Below are 22724 nucleotides of genomic sequence, written 5' to 3' on the forward strand. Positions count from 1 at the left end.
GTGTTGGCCGTCGAATGGCGCTAGCTGCGCAGGATTTGTGCACCGCCGCCGTCAGTGTCAGCCAGTTTGCCGTGGCATACGGAGCTCCATCGCAGTCTTTAACACTGGTAGCATGCCGCGACAGCGTGGACGTGAACCGTATGTGCAGTTGACGGACTTTGAGCGAGGGCGTATAGTGGGCATGCGGGAGGCCGGGTGGACGTACCGCCGAATTGCTCAACACGTGGGGCGTGAGGTCTCCACAGTACATCGATGTTGTCGCCAGTGGTCGGCGGAAGGTGCACGTGCCCGTCGACCTGGGACCGGACCGCAGCGACGCACAGATGCACGCCAAGACCGTAGGATCCTACGCAGTGCCGTAGGGAACCGCACCGCCACTTCCCAGCAAATTAGGGACACTGTTGCTCCTGGGGTATCGGCGAGAACCATTCGCAACCGTCTCCATGAAGCTGGGCTACGGTCCCGCACACCGTTAGGCCGTCTTCCGCTCACGCCCCAACATCGTGCAGCCCGCCTCCAGTGGTGTCGCGACAGGCGTGAATGGAGGGACGAATGGAGACGTGTCGTCTTCAGCGATGAGAGTCGCTTCTGCCTTGGTGCCAATGATGGTCGTATGCGTGTTTGGCGCCGTGCATGTGAGCGCCACAATCAGGACTGCATACGACCGAGGCACACAGGGCCAACACCTGGCATCATGGTGTGGGGAGCGATCTCCTACACTGGCCGTACACCACTGGTGATCGTCGAGGGGACACTGAATAGTGCACGGTACATCCAAACCGTCATCGAACCCATCGTTCTACCATTCCTAGACCGGCAAGGGAACTTGCTGTTCCAACAGGACAATGCACGTCCGCATGTATCCCGTGCCACCCAACGTGCTCTAGAAGGTGTAAGTCAACTACCCTGGCCAGCAAGATCTCCGGATCTGTCCCCCATTGAGCATGTTTGGGACTGGATGAAGCGTCGTCTCACGCGGTCTGCACGTCCAGCACGAACGCTGGTCCAACTGAGGCGCCAGGTGGAAATGGCATGGCAAGCCGTTCCACAGGACTACATCCAGCATCTCTACGATCGTCTCCATGGGAGAATAGCAGCCTGCATTGCTGCGAAAGGTGGATATACACTGTACTAGTGCCGACATTGTGCATGCTCTGTTGCCTGTGTGTATGTGCCTGTGGTTCTGTCAGAGTGATCATGTGATGTATCTGACCCCAGGAATGTGTCAGTAAAGTTTCCCCTTCCTGGGACAATGAATTCACGGTGTTCTTATTTCAATTTCCAGGAGTATATGTCGAGGAATGTTGATCGAAAGGAGGAAACTCAATCTAAGAAAGGCGTTCGCAAAATACTTTTCTCTTACTCTCTTTGGTCCCACTTCGTCCTGTGTAGACGTCAGTGCGGCAGAGATGCCATCCAAAGCACTTGTTGTCTTAGTAGCTATTTTTCTTAAAAATTTTAGTGGCCTCATAATTAAAAATGAAATATTCTGTAAATAGACTGCACTCCCGTGCATGTCGCTCACAAGTAATGCACAATGTTAGACCTCGGTCTCCAATGGCATTACGCGTTTCCATTCGGTGGCCACATAATAGCACGATAGCGGACGGCGGTGTCGTCGGCCGCAGTTTATTTCATCCGCTGTGCCTGCCTGCTGCTACGGTTCTGCCGCTTCTATAGATAGATGCACGGCAGCTTTGTGCGCCCACCGCAACGCGGACTCCTGAATAATTCCTGCTGAAACGAAATTCATGCTCCGCTGCGTGACAGCGCTCTTTATCCTCATTTATACGCAAAAATGAAAAAAAAAGAATTACGTACGTCCAGAATGCAGATGCAAACTGACAGTTTCTTTCTGAAAAGAAGCTTAAAATGTACCATTATTGTTGTCCCAAGCTTCAAAAGAGTGTAAATTACATTCCGGCAGTCTATGAATCCTTGCGTCACTGGTCACATAATATAGTAAGTTTTTTTCCCCTGTTTCAACAATTACTTATTGCCCGTGCATCAAATCACACAGAAAAATCACATACAGAGCTAGCGGTTTGTTGGAACGAAATCCATGGGGCGGGACCAACTCCTAAGGTAGACGTCTCCAAGTAGAGTCAGTAAGGCAGTCCCGGAATTTTTTGAGGCTTCCGAATGTTGAAAAGTGCATTTACTGTTGCTGTTGCTCTTTCTTTCATGTGAGTATTGAAAGGTGTCAGTGTTGTTCGCAACGTTACTCCCAGGAATTTTGGTACTACTTAAAATGGTTTGTTTTGAAGGGCCTGTGTTTCCTTTAGTGTGAGTTTACCACCTCCTCTGAAAATCAACTTTCTGCTTTTGCTGTGGTTTACTTGGGGGTCATTTTCCGCAGGCCATGACGTGAGGCTGCTAGTAGCTCTTCTTTGTCTTCTGAACCTATTATCATGTCATCCGCATAGAGTGTGAGTGTTGCAGTAGTGTAGTGCTGTGTAATACACTGTTGTAGCAGTGTAGACCCGAATAATGAATTACAAAATTTGTGACCTACTGACGCCGTATAGTGTAATAGACCAGTAGAATATACTTCCTGGATTCCACATGAATAGATATCCGTGTGCCCTATAGCCAAATTGTAGTATTCTGACTTCTTTTAAATTATTTCTATTATTTTTTTCCCCCTTAAATAGCATAATGCTTAGTTATTACTAATACATTTGAGATAATGTTAAAATTATATGTGCTTCTTTCACATCAGTTCAAGTGCGACATACGGTCTGTTCTTTTATACAGATAACAGACTAAAGGAAAACAGCAAACAAATAAACGTTGCACAACTGTCCTTGATGATCTTTGTGATGTCTGCTGTGATGATGTTGAAGAGTATCGGACCGATCAGGACTCCCTGCAGTACTCCATTTGTTAGTGTCGAATTCTTGGCTACGGTAATATCATCAAGTACTAGGATATCATAGTTTATTGTTGTTGTGGTCTTCAGTCCTGAGACTGGTTTGATGCAGCTCTCCATGCTACTCTATCCTGTGCAAGCTTCTTCATCTCCCAGTACCTACTGCAGCCTACATTCTTCTGAATCTGCTTAGTGTATTCATCTCTTGGTCTCCCTCCACGATTTTTACCCTCCACGCTGCCCTCCAGTACTAAATTGGTGATACCTTGATGCCTCAGAACATGTCCTACCAACCGATCCCTTCTTCTAGTCAAGTTGTGCCACAAACTTCTCTTCTCCCCAATTCTATTCAATACCTCATCATTAGTTATGTGATCTACCCATCTAATCTTCAGAATTCTTCAGTAGCACCACATTTCGAAAGCTTCTATTCTCTTCTTGTCCAAACTATTTATCGTCCATGTTTCACTTCCATACATGGCAACACTCCTTACAAATACTTTCAGAGACGACTTCCTGACACTTAAATCTATACTCAATGTTAACAAATTTCTCTTCTTCAGAAACGCTTTCCTTGCCATTGCCAGTCTACATTTTATATCCTCTCTACTTCGACCATCATCAGTTATTTTGCTCCCCAAATAGCAAAACACCTTTACTACATTAACTGTCTCATTTCCTAATCTAATTCCCTCAGCATCACCCGACTTAATTAGACTACATTCCATTATCCTCGTTTTGCTTTTGTTGATGTTCATCTTATATCCTCCTTTCAAGACACTATCCATTCCGTTCAGCTACTCTTCCAGGTCCTTTGCTGTCTCTGACAGAATTACAATATCATCGGCGAACATCACAGTTTTTATCTCTTCTCCATGGATTTTAATACGTACTCCGAATTTTCCTTTTGTTTCCTTTACTGCTTGCTCAATATACAGCTTGAATAACATCGGGGAGAGGCTACAACCCTGTCTCACTCCCTTCCCAACCGCTGCTCCCCTCTCATGTCCCTCGGCTCTTATAACTGCCATCTGCTTTCTGTACAAATGGTAAATAGCCTTTCGCTCCCTGTATTTTACCCCTGCCACCTTTAGAATTTGAAAGAGAGTATTCCAGTCAACATTGTCAAAAGCTTTCTCTAGGTCTACAAATGCTAGAAACGTAGGTTTGACTTTACTTAATCTTTCAAATGGCTCTGAGCACTGTGCGACTTAACTTCTTAGGTCATCAGTCGCCTAGAACTTACAACTAATTAAACCTAACTAACCTAAGGACGTCACACACATCCGTGCCCGAGGCAGGATTCGAACCTGCGACCGTAGCGGTCGCTCGGCTCCAGACTGTAGCGCCTAGAGCCACACGGCCACTCCGGCCGGCTTACTTAATCTTTCTTTTAAGATAAGTCGTGGGGTCAGTATTCCTTCACGTGTTCCAATATTTCTACGGAATCCAAACTGATCTTCCCCGGGGTCAGCTTCTACCCGTTTTTTCATTCATCTGTAAATAATACGCGTTAGTATTTGGCATCTGTGACTTATTAATCTGATAGTTCGGTAATTTTCAGATCTGTCAACACCTGCTTTCTTTGGGATTGTAGTTATTATATTCTTCTTGAAGTCTGAAGGTATTTACCCGGTCTCATACGTCTTGCTCACTAGATGGTAGAATTTAGTTAGGCTTGGCTCTCCCAAGGCTGTCAGTAGTTCTAACGGAATGTTGTCTACTTCTGGGGCCTTGTTTCGACTTAGGTCTGTCAAACTCATCACGCATAATCATCATATCTCCCATTTCATCTTCATCTACCTCCTCTTCCATTTCCATAATATTGTCCTCAAGAACATCGCCCCTGTATAGACCCTCTATATACTCCTTCCACCTTTCTGGTTTCCCTTCTTTGCTTAGAACTGAGTTTCCATCTGAACTGCCGGCCGATGTGGCCGAGCGGTTCTAGACCGCTACGGTCGCACGTTAGAATCCTGCCTCGCGCATGGATGTGTGTGATGTCTTTAGGTTAGTTAGGTTTAAGTAGTTCTAAGTTCTAGGGGACTGATGACCTCAGATGTTAAGTCCCATAGTGCTCAGAGCCATTTCCATCTGAGCTCTTGATATTCATGCAAGTGGTTCTCTTTTCTCCAAAGGTCTCTTTAATTTTCCTGTAGGCAGTATCTATCGTACCCCTCATGAGAGAAGCCTCTACATCCTTACACATGTCCTCTAGCCATCCCTGCTTAGCCATTTTGCACTCCCTGTCGATCTCATTTTTGAGACATTTGTATTCCTTTTTGCCTGCTTCACTTGCTGCATTTTTGTATTTTCTCCTTTCATCAATTGAATTCAGTATCTCTTCTGTTACCCAAGGATTTCTACTAGCCCTCGTCTTTTTGCTACTTGATCCTGTTTACCTAATTGATCCTCAGCTGCCTTGACTGTGTCATTCCTCAAAGCTACCCATTCTTCTTTTATTGTATTTCTTTCCCCCATTCCTGTCAATTGTTCCCTTATGCTCTCCCTGAAACTCTGTGCAACCTCTGGTTCTTTCAGTTTATCCAGGTCCCATCTAGTTAAATTCCCACCTTTTTGCAGTTTCTTCAGTTTTAATCTACAGGTCATAACCAATAGATCGTGGTCAGAGTTAACATCTGCCTCTGGAAATGTCTTACAACTTAAAATCCGGTCCCTAAATCTGTGTCTTACCATTATATAATCTATCTGAAACCTATTAGTATCTCCAGGGTTCTTCCATGTATTCAGTCATCTGTCATGATTATTGAACCAAATTATGCTGTGATTAAGTTATGCTCTGTGCCAAATTCTACCACGTGGCATCCTCTTTCATTTCTTAGCCCCAATTCATATTCACCTACTACGTTTCCTTCTCTTCCTTTTCCTACTGTCAAATTCCAGTCACCCATGACTATTAAATTTTCATCTCCCTTCACTACCTGACAAATTTATTTAATCTCATCATACATTTCTTCAATTTCTTCATCATCTGCTGAGCTAATTGGCATATAAACTTGTACTACTGTAGTAGGCGTGGGCTTCGTGCCTATCTTGGCCACAATAATGCGTTCACTATGCTGTTTGTAGTAGCTTACCTGCACTCCTATTCTTTTATTCATTATTAAACCTACTCCTGTATTACCCCTATTACAATTATATTGGTTAAAATATAATAGCTAGCAAAATTTTGGTAAAACTTCACTTGCTAAGACAATGAATTTTTATTTGATGTCAGTAAAAGGCTTGCGTTGTTGATCAGCTTCCATATTAATTATATTTGGCATTAAAATAACAGCGATTAGTATCCAATGGCAAACCTTATCAGCCTGAATAGGTACGTTAAACAGTTATCTAGTGTTACTGCCGTATGTAAGTAGGTTGACTAAATTTACAGATTTCCGAGGATATAAAGTAGCACTTGTCGTGGGAAACTAATCACCAGGGGAAGTATACACTACACATCCAAATCCGTCTCGTCTTTGTTGCAGAATTCCTATCTGATTATCATAGAAATAAAGTTCTTCAAGAATCACAAACGAAATCTCAACTTATTTATGAATAATACCCTTCTTTCTGTACAAGGGCACAGTTAATGTCTATTTGACATAGTTTCAGGTTCTTGATTAAGTACTCATCTCCGTGAATAAAGTAGTATACTCAGAAAATGGTGGGCCGTTTCAGCTGTTGATTACCTCTTAGGCATCATCATAACGAAAGGAAGAATGAGGGTTTTCACGGCGCTGTTACTGATCACAAAAATGTGTACGAATGTCATGGGTTAAACAAAAATCCTCTTCACTATCCCTTTTTGTAAAGACACTCATGACAGTTGATTTTAAATTGTTCGGCAGGAGTTAACCCAGCTGCTATACAGCACTTGGACAATGTGCGGGCAATGTAATCCATCTCCAGTCTCCACCATAGTTAAATGGCCATGGCGTTTTATTTACATCTAACAATTACAATCAAGACACAACATATATCGCGGAGGAATTGTGCCAACGTCCAAAGAGACAGTAATGTGTTTCAATTATAGACATAAAAGGATCCTCAAACTAAAACGGTGGGTAATCTCATTGGAAAACCAAAAATTGGGAAAATGCTCTTCGCTGTACTAACATTGGAAACAGGATCACTTCTGTAAATGCAAAGATTGCCCCGAAAACAACGCCTTCGAACCTAACCTATTCATTGTAGGCAGTCTAATGTCTTAGACATCACTACGCAGAAAAGCGTCTTCTGCTGCGATAATTAAAGTGACGCTTATCATCATCAGTCTTAAACGCTCCTCACAACCTAATTTGGACGTCGGTCTTAACACTTGCCTATCCTGTAAGAGCCTCTTAATCTCTCCATAAATAAAGTAACCTAGATCCTGTCGAAGCTGTTACTTCAGTGAAGCCTGTAACACCATAGCTCTTATGCTCTACTGATTTATTTTGCTTTTGTTTCATTTAATATTACATCGTTAAGAACCTGTAAATGTTTTTGATTGAATAGATAACACAAAATTGTATACTCTTTTCTTTGTTAAAACTTTCATGTCGTGGTTTGTTTCAATGCAAAGTAGTCTATCTTTCATTTAAACTCTTTGTCCCATTTGGAGGGAATAAAACTTACTGTATATAATTGTAATTTTGAGTGACTAATTTTTTGTAGAGATGTCAATATGTGTAAATGTTTTGTTTTATTTAATGCATTTGGTTGCTGTTATGTAAATTGCTGATCCTCACTTAGGGTTCTTAGTTAGTTTGTATGTAAATGGTGTAGTGGTTCCCCTCGGGAACGGAACTGTCTAGCGCGCGCAAATTGTGGTTGGCCTATGTAGGAAAGGTGGAACTGATAGTCAGTTGTAGACGAGCTACGAGTCGGAGACGAGCTACGAGTCCGTGCACTGCCATGTAACAGATGCATATTGTGATGGTTCCGAGAGAGGCTTTTCCTGCCGCTTTCCAATGCCTTGGAATAATGGACAAATAGCTGGAAATATTCTGGGATTGGCATCAATCATCGCCACCAAGAAATGACAGAGTCCAGCAATTCTACCTGCAATTCCACCTAACAACATGCAGTTGCCACCACGTTGCGCAATCATTACATCGGAATTCTACAGTGATGTACAGTGAAGGATTAACTTAATGGATGTGTTAGTGTGCTCAAATATAAGGTGATTTATATCTGAATTTATGTATCTACCTTGATTTTTCTCCTCATCATAACACCTCTCAGTTCCTCTCCTTTTGAGCTAAAGTGATATCCGAGTGTCCCTAATGAAAGAACACTTATGACCAATGTTATGCTAATTAATGCCTCTTGAACTTAGTAAAAAGAATGTTAAAGTTAATGTGGCAAGAGAGTGTGTTAAAGTAAATGTTGTTTACTGAAAATATTCCTATTAAAACTGCTTATTAAAGTGCTGTTGCCAACTTCAAAATTAAAAGTTCTTAAGACTGAGACTTATAAAGTAAATGATCACATTGTTGTCTGTAGTAAATTCTAAAAGGTGAGTCAGTTTCTTGCAACATTGTGGTTCGCTGTAGTAAAAGTGGGAAACTGCAATAGTAGAAAACTGTATGTTCATGATTGCTAAGTGTTTGTCTCTCTTGTGTATTGGAAGTGCATATTAATAGTATAACAAGATACACAGTTTCTCTATTGTATTAATGAGCGGTAATAAGTAGCAGAAAGACCATTAATTAGTAAAACCATAATTTCTTTAAGCCCTGAAAGTAATAGTGTGTTTCGCTATCTCTTATATGTTTGCAAATAGTTTGTGCTGCTCCAGTTGTTAGCTTCAATCTTACCGTAAACATATGTATGTGTCAGAGTTCACTGCACTCACGTGTGACAAAGTATAGGTTGTGTTTATCCATTAAAGTTACTAATAACTATTTTCTTGAACGAGAATGTTAATCATTCTCTTGCCTAGTTAGGCTGGCGACCGTTTTCTTTATCAGTTAAACAGTGCAGATAGGCAAAATTTTGTTTGTTACTGTTCAAATATTTACGTAATTCTGACTTTCATTTCCGATAAGCCACCTTTGTTAGGAACAGCACGGTCAACCTAGCAAAATTCCTCTCAGAGGGTAACACTGTTCTGTTGCTTTATACCATTATTAATCCAACAAAATAATTCTGTTTTACAAATTGCCTTCGGTTTTGAGGTTATGGTATAACAGTAGCAAACAGGAGTGTTATACATCGCGCGGCGTGACAGGACGTTGTTCAATTTGCAACTACAGACGGAAAAAAATTATAAGTAGTTAGCATTTTACAAACATAGAGTGAACATAAAACGTCCAGCGGCACGAACCTGTACATTAGTTGACAGAACGGATAGTGAAAGTTCAGCTTAAATTGAAAATAAAAGGTATCAGTACTTAATAATAGCTAAAATGGACAGGAAACTAGAAATAAATCTAGACACGCGAGAACAGAATGCAACCGAGAGCAGTTCAGGCAGCACACCAACAGATGGCATTACGCGCGAGTTAAATTACGTACGGTACCATGCCGATGTCAATAAACAGATAGAAGCTATGAATGTCGCTCGTACTAAGGAAGACAATATGAGCGATGTTGTGGAAGACAGTGGCTATGTTAATGAATCGCGGGATATGTTCGAATCAGCAAAAACTGAAAGGGAAGTAGGACTCGAACATGAAACTGCAGTAAAATCTAAAAGCGAAAAGACACTAGGCTTGACTGACTTGCTTAGAATACTGTCTGCGCAAAATGACAATATTAAGGCACTAATTGCAGCGCAAAACGCAGCACTAGGTAGTGATATTAGTAAACAAATGCAAGAGCAGGGCAAGAATTTTAGTAAACAGATTGAGAAGGTTGATGTAAAAGTAGACATTGTGAGTAATGAAATTAAAAACCTCAAAAGCGAAATTACTGTCATCAATGGCAATATTGCCAACATACAGGGACAAATTGATGACATTAACGAAAGATTTGACACAGAAGTAACTAAAATTCAAGATCAAATAGAACCCTTAGTCTGTACTAAAGTGGATGAAAAGGTATTCGGTATTAAATCCGAAAAACAAACAGAATGTAATGTGGAATTTGCACAGATTAAACAATCTGTAACAGAAACAAGTCGAGAATTAACTAAACAGATTGTTACTTGCGAAAAGAAGGGTGAACATAACACTTCACAAATCCAAGACAAAATGTATGACTTGGAAAGAAAAATACAATCAGGCCCTACACATTTTACTGAAAAAATGCCTTTCAGTAAAATAATAGAGGGCGAGGAAAAATTCGACCCAGCAAAGAGACATAACGGATGGCACCCCTTAGACTTAGTAAAGAATTGCGAAAGAAATTTTCCTGAATATTTGTCTGACCAGGAAAAAATTAATGTTGTAATCAGTGCATTAACGGGAGAAGCAAAAAGGCGGGGGTTGAATCTGGATACAAACCAGATGTCTTTTGAAAATTTTAAGCAAAAATTTATTGACGAGTACTGGTCAGAACAAAAACAAGACCAGTTGTGGCGTCAGTTTTTAATGGCCAGGTTGTATGACATCAGGGGTAGACAAACCATGAAAGAGTTTTGCGAATCGTGGTATAGAAAACTGATACATCCCAAGGCTAGGAGAACTGAAGCCGAGATCGTTTGGGTAATTTGTCAGAAACTGCCTGAGGATTCTAAACGATATGTTGGGAGTACCCATAAAAGTTTTTCTGCCTTTTTGGAAAGGGTGGAGGATGAAGATCACTGGCGAAGAAATAGCGAGTCTCGTCCCCATAATACCAACAGTTATTTGCGAGAAAGTAATGATCAAAACGAACGTCCTGAAAACGATAGATTTCGTATAAATACGATTCAAAGAGGTCCTGCGAGAGGTAGTGGAAACTATACGACGCGCGGCAGAGGATACATGGCGCGGAATTTCCAAACTAGAGACGAAAGGGAAAACTGAAAACCGTGTGTGTTGAGAGAAAAATGGATCGATCAGGTTCGTCTTAGATTCGAGACAAATCAATACTATCATCATTCCTGAAACAGACAGGCCGCAAACGTTGGAAGAACTTCATAAAAATTTTAATGGTGTAAAAGTATTGTCTTCTATTGATCTCAGATCCAGCTTTTATCACATCGAACTTCATCCAGAATGTAGAAAACACACAGCCTTTCTTTGTTTCGGCATTTGTTATCAGTTTCTTAAACTCCCTTTTGGGTTTGAACATTTCTTCGGCAGCATTCATTCGCGGGCTAAATTCCATATTACCTGAGTTCTTAAAACGTCACATCACCGTATATGTGGACGATATTCTAATAGCAGAAGCTTCATGGGAACAATATAATCGCATTCTCAAAAGTATGTTACGGATTTTTGCAGAATCTGGAATTACAGTTAACTTGGAAAAGTCTGAGTTCGGTAGGTCAAAGGTGAGATTTTTGGGACATATTATTTCTTCTGAAGGCATTCAGCCGGATCCTGAAAAGTTAGTAGAAATCAGAGCCATTCCAGTTCCATCCACAAAAAAACAAGTCCGCAGTTTTCTAGGTCTTGTAAATTTTTACCGTCGTTTTCTGAATATGCAAATTCTAGTTACAACAAAACTTTGCCCTTTCACTGGAAAATATACTATTTGGAACTGGGACGAACAGGCAGAGCTGGAATTCAATTCTTTGAAAGAAGCGCTACTCAACGCGCCAATACTAGCTCATTCAGATCTGTCACAAGAATTCTGCCTCTTAGCACGAATTCTTCTGAAGTTGGTCTTGGTACCCATTTATTTCAAGAAGCTATAGAAGATGACACTTCTGTTCAGAAAACCATTGCTTTTGCTAGCCGAGTGCTAACAAAATCTGAAAAAAATTATTCCGTTACAGAATTAGAAGCTTTAGCTATCGTTTGGGCATTTAACAAATTTGGTTTCTATCATTATGGTAAGCACGTAAAACTATACAGTGATCATCGTGCATTACAATTTCTTATGTCTTCAAAATTAAATCATGATAGGTTAAAACGTTGGGCATTGTTTCTGCAAGAATTCCACTACACGATAGTCTACATTCCCGGCAAGGAGAACATTGTTGCGGACGCGCTGTCACGCGCACCGGCTGGGCTTGAGAAAAGTAATACAGAAGGCAACATTGAGAAAAATTTCAGTATTCTTTACATTCAGAAAGTCGCCTTTGAAAACTTCATTACCACATCTTTAAGGGACATTGCTCATGAACAAGATAAAGATACGATTTGGAAAGACATCAAAAGTAAATGGGATGAAAAGACACACATACAGAATCGGCATTATTATCTGGTTAGAAACAACATACGCTTCAAACACTGCACGGTTGAAGACAAGCTATGGGTACTTTGCATTCCTGACGATTTTGTTAATAAGCTCAATTGGTACATTCATTTCAGCTACTCACATTTTGATCCAAGAAAATGTTATTATATTCTTCGGACGGCTTGTTATTTTAACAATATAGAAAAGAGAATTAGAAGAGTCTTGTCTATTTGTAAACTTTGTCAAAAGTTAAACCATCTACCATCAAACATCGTGCTCCGTTGTTTCCTATCATTCCTTCAAAATTAAAAGAATTTGCTGCTGTTGATCTCTTGGGACTCCTTGTCAGAACATCGAATAGATTTTCGTACGTTCTAGTCGCTGTTGAACTTACTTCAAAATTTGTTACTTTCACACCGTTACGTAAAGCAACTGGGCGGTCTGTATCCAACGCCTTTGTTAAAAATTTCTTACGTGAAGTTGGACACGTCAATAAAGTCATTTCAGATAATGGACCGCAATTCAGGTCTGCTGTTTGGTCATGCATGCTTCGGAATCATAAAATCAAACCTGTTTTTATTTCATTGTACTCACCACACTGTAACCCGTCTGAACGAATTATGAAAGAAATCAATAAGCTTTGCAGACTTTATTGTCACAGAAAGCATCAGCATTGGGACAGATATTTACACTTATTTCGAAACGTGCTGAATGAAATGCCTCATGACTCCACTGCTTTACCACCTATTCTTGTACTGAAGAATGAAGAACCACCGAACAGAATCAGAGAGCTTGTACCTTTCCCGAATACACGTAAACTTCGACACAAAGACGTAATTGATTTGGATATTAAAAATATAATATCTGCAGCAGACAAAAGGAGAAAACTACACGGTAAAGCAAATGCAAAGAAATTATATGTTGGTCAGAAAGTTCTCATTAAAGCTCATTCATTGTCACATAAGAAGAATAACTTGAGTCACAAATTCTTTCTGATTTACAATGGACCTTACAGAATCCGACGTATACTACATGATAATTGTGTCGAAGCTGAAACTCTGTATATTAGGAAGAGGAAAGGATTGCACCACGTTTCACATGTAAGACCGTTTATTGAGAGATAATCTGTTTTTTAACTTAGTCTTTGCTATAAAATTTTCACTTCACGTTACTAGTCCTCTTTGTCACACTTAGAAACTGTTAACATGCAACTATATTTTAAAGTTAACTATCCAGTCAAAAACCTAGGGAATTTATTTATACAAGTAATTACAAATGCATTGTTATAGTGAACAGAGGACACAATGTTATTGTGTGTGCACATTCTTGCTTGTTAGTTGCACGATTACGTAACGACTATCAGGCTTACATACTTAGAACATATACGGCTAATGAGATTTTAATGCTACATTTTGGTTTACTTGAAAAGACATTCTTTATTTGAAGCACTTTCTGTGAGATTAAAGATGACATAGTATTTGGTTTTTTTGACAGCTACACGATTATATCACGACGATACTAATGTGTGACACAATTTACATTGTTGCTTTTATGCTGTATCTGTTTTACATTTGCACAGTTTTTCTGAATTCTTCTGGAAAGTAAAACGTGTTTTAGTAGTAACTTTTGTGGTATAGCTACAATGAGGCAGCCTTTTTCGTAGCACAACAATACGTTACAGTATAATACTTTCTTGATCACGGTAATTTACATAATAACTACTATGTCTATACGCATAGCATTTCACTTTTGTTTATGATGAGGTAAGTACATTGACTTCTGCAGAATTAGCTTTCGGAGGACGATAACTACGACACTTCTACAGAATTATCTTACAGCAAGATGCACATTTAGAGCTAAAGGACACGTATTTGAGTGATTAATTTTGTACTTAAAACATTTATATCTAAAGATTTTTGAATTACATTGATACAAAGGTTTTCTGTGATACATTTCATTCCATTGCTGTAATCTGTAACACCTGAGGGTATAATTACATTAATCCTCATTGGGGTTCACAGGTACTTTGTGTACCATGTTTTTGGCAAGCACAAGGAGCCCTAGCTAATATGGTATTTGCTTATACAACTTTGCACAACGGTACCATGTTCTTCTAACACATAAATTATACAGCTACCTGATCATTTAACTGAGAGAGACATAAATTTTTTTTACTTCATCAGTGACAGATGTTTACGTAATTACACAGTTGGATAACTTCACAATTGTGAAATTGTATTTTGTCTGTACTTTGTGAACTCTTCATATTTTTTTTGAACCATTGTGATACTATGAGAGCTTTGAATGATGTGTTTGGTATGGGATCATGATTTTTTTAAGTACGTTTGAGGTAGATGACACTATTGAAATGAGCAGAGAATTTTTTTTAGGTTTTGAAATTATTGCAGAAAGCTACGACGTTTTTGAGATTTGGCTGAGGTGTTATGATGTTATTATTACGACTACGATGTGTAATATGCTTTTGAGGTATGTTTATGATCAATGAGATGATGCTATATGAAGAATCTGATTATGCTATGTATTTATTATGATGAAATATTGAAGATGTATTGATGAATATGAATATATACATATGTAATAAGGTAAGGAATAAGGAGTAGTGGTTAAGGACTCTGATTTATGAAAAGAATGTTGGAAACCAGGAATGGTACTTTAGGAGTTACGAAATGGGTGTACATATGTGAATGTTAGTTACCACAATGCTGACAAAACTTTTTGGACACTGTTATATATGAGATTTTGTTTCTACACACTTCTGATGTAAATTTCTAACCTTTAAATTTTTTTATTTTTATGAGACTTTCACTGTAGTGGAAACTACTGCCGTAAACATTTCAGTAAATAAGGTAGATGACCTTGACATAATGAGCTGTGGAGGCCCATGTGAGCGACAGTCACCTGGAAAAAAATGCCATTAGTGTGTGCCTTTCAGAGGCACAGGTGGAGCAAAAGGGAGGCCATTATCCTTGCTATTGACATTTCTTTGTAGAAAGCATCGCAAATACAACACGCTCAAACTTGAAAACATATGATTACACTGTGGAGCTCTTAATTTATGATACTTACTAAAATGCCTAATGAAATGATGAGAAACATTTTACATCTATTGTCTTTCTAATTGAGGGATTTTTTTTTTTTTTTTTTTGCCTTTGGAGACGCCATTTGCCTAGTGAATGACGTTTCATATGTTGCTTTCTATATATATATTTCCTCATTTCGTTTAATATCTAGTTTCTAGCTGAACTGCAGCATTGGTTAAAATAAAATTTAATAGATGTACTAATATAAATATTTTCCATCTACAGATCCAGTAAATAATAATTTAATGAAATACTTCCAAAAAAATAAGGGAGCACAAAAAGACATTTCTCATCACAGTAACTGCATACATAATTTTCTTTTCAAGTGCTTAGTAATTTATTTTGTAGAATAAGTTGCGGTGCACCATTTAATTACATAGACATTAAGATGTGAATATACATTTCCCTTATCTGCATTGTTGTCTTTAGTGTACTTTTTTCTGCTTGAGCTTTGTCATGTTTAGATAGTAATTATTTCATTTGCTGCTGCTGTTTGCCAGGCATTGCGCTACTAAATTTCACTTTGTATTACTCTGTTAAGCCAGTTTTACTATTGATTTATTTTTCTTGTTGCTGCACTTTGGCTCATATTAGTTGTAATGTTGCATTTTCTTTGCTAATTTAGATATACTGCTGCTTGCTTTGCCAATTTCTATTTTTTTGTCCTTGCTGTTTGTGTTAATTTGTTATGTGTTGCTGCATTGCCTCATCCCTTAGTTTATGCATTTGAGCTCAGTAGATTGAAGTTAGCTTAAGAGGGGGTAGACTATATAAGAGAATAAGTTGCAATGAATTGAAAGAAATGCATTGAGAAATTTTATGAGAAAAGTACAGCAAGCAGGTATAGATAGCACTTTTTGAAATAATGAAGAACGAAAGGAGATCTCCAAGAAGTAAAGAAAGTTTTGTTCACAAGATACTGCAGTAAAACAAACCCTGTCCTTTCCTTTTCTGTTAATCCGCTATGTGTTTGTGTACGCTTGTATATTTGTGTTTTTCTTGTCTTATGTGTTTAGCTGATACGAGTAATGTTGCAGAATTTTTCTAATGTTATTTTCTTTGTAAAGATATTTAGACATTATTTATTCAGTTCTGTTTTAATGCTCGTGTGTGAAGTTGTTGTTTCAAAAGCTATTCTGATCTTTTATGTATTTACTTATATCATCATTCCTGTAACACTGATGTATATGTTTATTTCTATTCTTTTGTAAAGCCTGTGTTACTACAAATGTTATCTGTACTATTATGTTCTTTAATGATGTATTTTGTACCTTTGTAATTGTATTCTTATGATATAACTTTATAATTGTACAGACACCAGTTCTTCAAATTAAGTAACTTGTAAGCATTCATTTCACTGCACACATTTCTGTTGGTCACAATATGTGAAAAAAGAGGACTTTTAGTGTTTGGACGGGTGTTAAAAATTCAGCATGGGACTGATTAACAGCATTGCTGGTTCTAAAGACAATTCCAAAAAGTTTGTGAGTGCACAAGTGGTGGTTTATGGACTTGTTATGTTCTCCGCAAGACTCTTCGATGGTGATTGTGCACCTGCACAGTAGCAACAGATGGCTGCTGGCCGTCTCTACAAGGACTACAGTGGGTCTACATCTTTGATGGCCCACCAATACCATTATTTCTACAAGGACTGCAGTGGGTCTGCACCTCTGGTGGCCCACCAGTTCCGTAATATCTAACACGACTACAGTGGTCTGCTCTGTGATGACCTACTTACCAGTATTCTTCAACTTCGACTGACTCTGCTGTGGGTTTGCTCTGTTCTGGCCCATTACCTGTCTCTATGTCAAGAGTCAGCACTGTCTTTCTGTTGGAAGGACAACACTACTTCTTCAAGACTGCACGGAAATCCACTACTTCCGTGTGCATTTTCGTTTACTGCTCAGACTTTGAGAAAAAAACTGCAATTTTGCTGTGATGAATGATCAGGACTGTCTTTATGGAGTGTGAGAAAATTTTACCTTTGATCAACATTGTATCGATAAGTGTGTTCATTTGATTTCTTTGTTATTGTAATTATGAAAAAAATTTTCAAATCTGTATTGGCCACTGCCCAAGACAATTTGTAAAATTATTTATGGGGAGCATGGGGGCTATGTAAGTAGGCTGTTTACGTTTTTTTATTGGTAACGCCACGTAGCGCTCTGTATGAAAATCACTAACTGTGCTGTGTGCAGTCTGAGGCTGGTCAGCATTGTTGCAATAATCGCCATTGTAGTGTTGGGCACTTGGCTGTTAACAGCACATAGCGTTGCGCAGTTGGAGGTGAGCCGCCAGCAGTGGTGGATGTGGGGAGAGAGATGGCGGAATTTGGAGAGCGGATGAAATGGACGTGTGTCCATCAGAGACAGTAAATTTGTAAGAATGGATGGCATGACCTGATATATATATATTTTACGACTTTTGAAGACTATTGAGGTGAATACATTATTTTTTCTTAATCAAAATCTTTCATTTGTTAACTATGCCTATCAGTAGTTAGTGACTTCAGTAGTTAGAACATTTTATTTAGCTGGCAGTAGTGGGCCTCGCTGTATTGCAGTAGTTCGAGCAATGAAGATCTGTGTGAGGTAAGTGATTTGTGAAAGGTATAGGTTAATGTAAGTCAGGGCCATTCTGTTGTAGGGATTATTAAAAGTCAGATTGCGTTGCGCTAAAAACATTGTGTGACAGTTTAGTGATGATCAGAATAAGTAAAGAGAGAAATGTCTGAGTACGTTCAGTTCTTTTCAGCTGTTGAAAATCAAATAATGTAAGAGGTTTATCAGCACAGTAATTCATTATTTTTTCTAAGGGGACGTTTCAAGATAACCTCGATAAATGCGTGGATGGGAAGACGGACTGCCTCCCTAATGGGTGCAGGTTCCAATCCATACCGAGTCAGAAATTTTCTCCTCGCGGAGACCTGATATTGTGTTGTACTTTTGTACCACCACAAATGACACTCCCTTAGTGCGATGTATGAATCGGCACCTCTAGAAATCCGATAAACTGAAATAAAGAAACACTGCTTACACTGCGTGAACACTAGCCAATTAGGATGTGTTTACAGTTTAACCGTATAAGAGAGCCGATGATATCCATTCCACGTCGCCGAGCGAACTGATGGCTATCTCTTCCAACACTTCTTGGAGCCTTATAATCGAAATACCATAGTATTCAAATCTCTGTCAAACCCTTATGGTTTTGCGAGCCTATCCCTGATGTTATTCATTACGTATATTGAGTAAGCAGTAAAGGAAACAAAAGAAAAATTCGAAATAGGTATTAAGATCCATGAAGAAGAAATAAAAACTTTAATGTTCGCCGATGACATTGCAATTCTGTCAGAGACAGCAAAGGACTTGAGAGGGCAGTTGAACGGAATGGACAGTGTCTTGAAAGGAGGATATAAGATGAACGTCAACAAAAGCAAAACGAGCATAATCGAATGTAGTCGAAGTAAGTCAGGTGATGCTGAGGGAATTACGTTAGGAAATGAGACACTTAAAGTAATATAGAAGTTTTGCTATTTGGGGAGCAAAATAACTGATGATGCTCGAAGTAGAGAGGATATAAAATGTAGACTGGGAATGGCAGGGAAAGCGTTTCTGAAGAAGAGAAATTTGTTAACATCGAGTATATATTTAAATGTGAGGAAGTCGTTTCTGAAAGTATTTGTATGGAGTGTAGCCATGTATGGAAGTGAAACATGGACAAGAAGAGAATAGAAGCTTTCGAAATGTGGTGCTACAGAAGAATGCTGAAGATTAGACCAGTAGATCACATAACTAATGAGCAGATATTGAACAGAATTGGAGAGAAGAGAAATTTGTGGCACAACTTGACAAGAAGAAGGGATCGGTTGGAAGGACATGTTCTGAGGTATCAAGGGATCACCAATTTAGTACTGGAGGGCAGCGTGGAGGGTAAAAACCGTAGAGGGAGACCTAGAGATGAATACACTAAGCGGATCAAGAATGACGTAGGCTGCAGTACGTACTGGTAGATGAAGCAGCTTGTACCGGATAGAGTAGCGTGGAGAGCCGCATCAAAAACAGTCTCAGGACCGGGGATCACAACAACAACAACACTGAAGTAACGAAAGTCGTGGGGCACTCCTGGTCTAGTGACGGACCTCCTTTATCCCGGCATGATGCAGCAACTCGACGTAGCATGGACTCAACAAGTTGCAGAAAGTCCCCTGCAGAAATACTGAGCCATGCTACCTCTATAGCCGTCCATAACTGCGAAAGTGTTGCCGGTGCGGGATTTTGTGCACGAAGTGACCTCTAGATTATGTCGCATAGACGATCGATGGGTTTCATGTTGGGCGATCTCGGTACCATATCATTATCTCGAATTGTCCAGAATTTTCTTCATACAAATCGTGAACAATTGAGGCCCTGTGACTTGACGGAACGTCCTCCGTTAAAGCTACATGAAGTTCATGAATGGGTTCAGATGGTCTCCAAGTAGCCCAAGATAACCATTTCTGGTCTGTGATCTGTTCAGTGGGACCAGAGGACGCAGTCCATTCTATGTAGATACAGCTCAGATGATTGTGGAGCGACCAATAGCTTTCAATGTTGCTTGTTGTCGACTTTTAGGTCCATGGCGTCGTGTTATCTGTGCCACACTGGAATCCTACCATCAGCTCTCACCAATTTCAATCGGGACCAATCTGTCCAGGCTACGATTTTCCCATCGTCTAGGGTGCAATTGGTGTGGTCACGAGCCAAGGAGAGGCGCTGCAGGCGATGTCGTACTGTCAGCAAAGGCACCAGCGTCGGTCGTCTGCTGCCATAGCGCATTAACACCACACTGTCGTAACAGATACATTCGTCATACAGGGTGTTTCAAAAATGACCGGTATATTTGAAACGGCAATAAAAACTAAACGAGCAGCGATAGAAATACACCGTTTGTTGCAATATGCTTGGGACAACAGTACATTTTCAGGCGGACAAACTTTCGAAATTACAGTAGTTACAATTTTCAACAACAGATGGCGCTGCAAGTGATGTGAAAGATATAGAAGACAACGCAGTCTGTGGGTGCGCCATACTGTACGTCGTCTTTCTGCTGTAAGCGTGTGCTGTTCACAACGTGCAAGTGTGCTGTGGACAACATGGTTTATTCCTTAAAACAGAGGATTTTTCTGGTGTTGGAATTCCACCGCCTAGAACACAGTGTTGTTGCAACAAGACGAAGTTTTCAACGGAGGTTTAATGTAACCAAAGGACCGAAAAGCGATACAATAAAGGATCTGTTTGAAAAATTTCAACAGACTGGGAACGTGACGGATGAACATGCTGGAAAGGTAGGGCTACCGCGTACGGCAACCACAGAGGGCAACGCGCAGCTAGTGCAGCAGGTGATCCTACAGCGGCCTCGGGTTTCCGTTCGCCGTGTTGCAGCTGCGGTCCAAATGACGCCAACGTCCACGTATCGTCTCATGCGCCAGAGTTTACACCTCTATCCATACAAAATTCAAACGCGGCAACCCCTCAGCGCCACTACCATTGCTGCACGAGAGACATTCGCTAACGATATAGTGCACAGGATTGATGACGGCGATATGCATGTGGGCAGCATTTGGTTTACTGACGAAGCTTATTTTTACCTGGACGGCTTCGTCAATAAACAGAACTGGCGCATATGGGGAACCGAAAAGCCCCATGTTGCAGTCCCATCGTCCCTGCATCCTCAAAAAGTACTGGTCTGGGCCGCCATTTCTTCCAAAGGAATCATTGGCCCATTTTTCAGATGCAAAACGATTACTGCATCACGCTATCTGGACATTCTTCGTGAATTTGTGACGGTACAAACTGCCTTAGACGACACTCCGAATACCTCGTGGTTTATGCAAGATGGTGCCCGGCCACATCGCACGGCCGACGTCTTTAATTTCCTGAATGAATATTTCGATGATCGTGTGATTGCTTTGGGCTATCCGAAACATACAGGAGGCGGCGTGGATTGGCCTCCCTATTCGCCAGACATGAACCCCTGTGACTTCTTTCTGTGGGGACACTTGAAAGACCAGGTGTACCACCAGAATCCAGAAACAATTGAACAGCTGAAGCAGTACATCTCATCTGCATGTGAAGCCATTCCGCCAGACACGTTGTCAAAGGTTTCGGGTAATTTCATTCAGAGGCTATGCCATATTATTGCTACGCATGGTGGATATGTGGAAAATATCGTACTATAGAGTTTCCCCGACCGCAGCGCCATCTGTTGTTGACAATTGTAACTACTGTAATTTCGAAAGTACGTCTGCCTGAAAATGTACTGTTGTCCCAAGCATATTGCAACAAACGGTGTATTTCTATCGCTGCTCGTTTAGTTTGTATTGCCGTTTCAAATGTACCGGTCATTTTTGAAACACCCTGTATGTTCTACATTGATTCCTGTGGTTATTTCACGCAGTGTTGCTTCTCTGTTAGCACTGACAACTCTAAGCAGAGTTGCTACTCTCGGTCGTTAAGTGAAGACCATAGGCCACTGCAGTATCTGTTGTCACAGGCAATGCCCGAAATTTGGTGTTGTAGGTACACTCGCGACACAGTGGAACTGAGAATGTCGAATTCGTTAACGATTTCCGAAATAGTAAGTCCTTTGTGTTTAGCTGCAACAACCATTCCGCGTTCAGAATCTGGTAGTTCCCGTATGAAAGATTTTCATGTGAATCACCTGACTAAAAACGACGGCTCCGTCAATTCATTGACATTTAATACCGTGTCCACGTGATACTACCGCCTCCTGTACATATGCATTTCGGTATCGCATGACTTTTGTCTACTCAGTGTTCTCTACAAGTCACATTATTTCCCTTACACACCGTTGCTCAAAATGGCTCTGAGCACTATGCGGCTCAACTGCTGAGGCCATCAGTCGCCTAGAGCTTAGAACTAATTAAACCTAACTAACCTAAGGACATCACACACATTCATGCCCGAGGCAGGATTTGAACCTGCGACCGTAGCGGTCGCTCGGCTCCAGACTGTAGCGCCCAGAAGCGCACGGCCACTCCGGCCGGCATACAGTTGCAATTTCGTTGTTAGTAAACTGTGCAGTTTTCTCTATAAAACTGAAGAAATGTGTAGTTCAAATGCGTCTGTTGGTGTTACAGTAGTTGTCAAGAGTGGGAGCTTAACTATTTCTACCTAAGATTTTATTATATTATGTTCCCTTACTATTGTTCCTTACTGACAGAGACAGCAAAGGACCTGGAAAAGAAGCTGAATGGAATTGACAGTGTCTTGAAAGGAGGATACAAGATGAACATCAACAAAAGCAAAACGATGAAAATGGAATGTAGTCGAATTAAATCGGGTGATGCTGCGGGAATTAGATTAGGGAATGAAACGCTTAAAATAGTAGATGAGTTTTGCTATTTGGGGAGAAAAATAACTCATGATGGTCGAAGTACAGAGGATATAAAACGTATACTGGCAATGGCAAATAAAGCGTTTCTGAAGAAG

This window comes from Schistocerca cancellata, chromosome 6 (genome assembly GCF_023864275.1).
Source record: "Schistocerca cancellata isolate TAMUIC-IGC-003103 chromosome 6, iqSchCanc2.1, whole genome shotgun sequence".
NCBI lineage: Eukaryota > Metazoa > Arthropoda > Insecta > Orthoptera > Acrididae > Schistocerca > Schistocerca cancellata.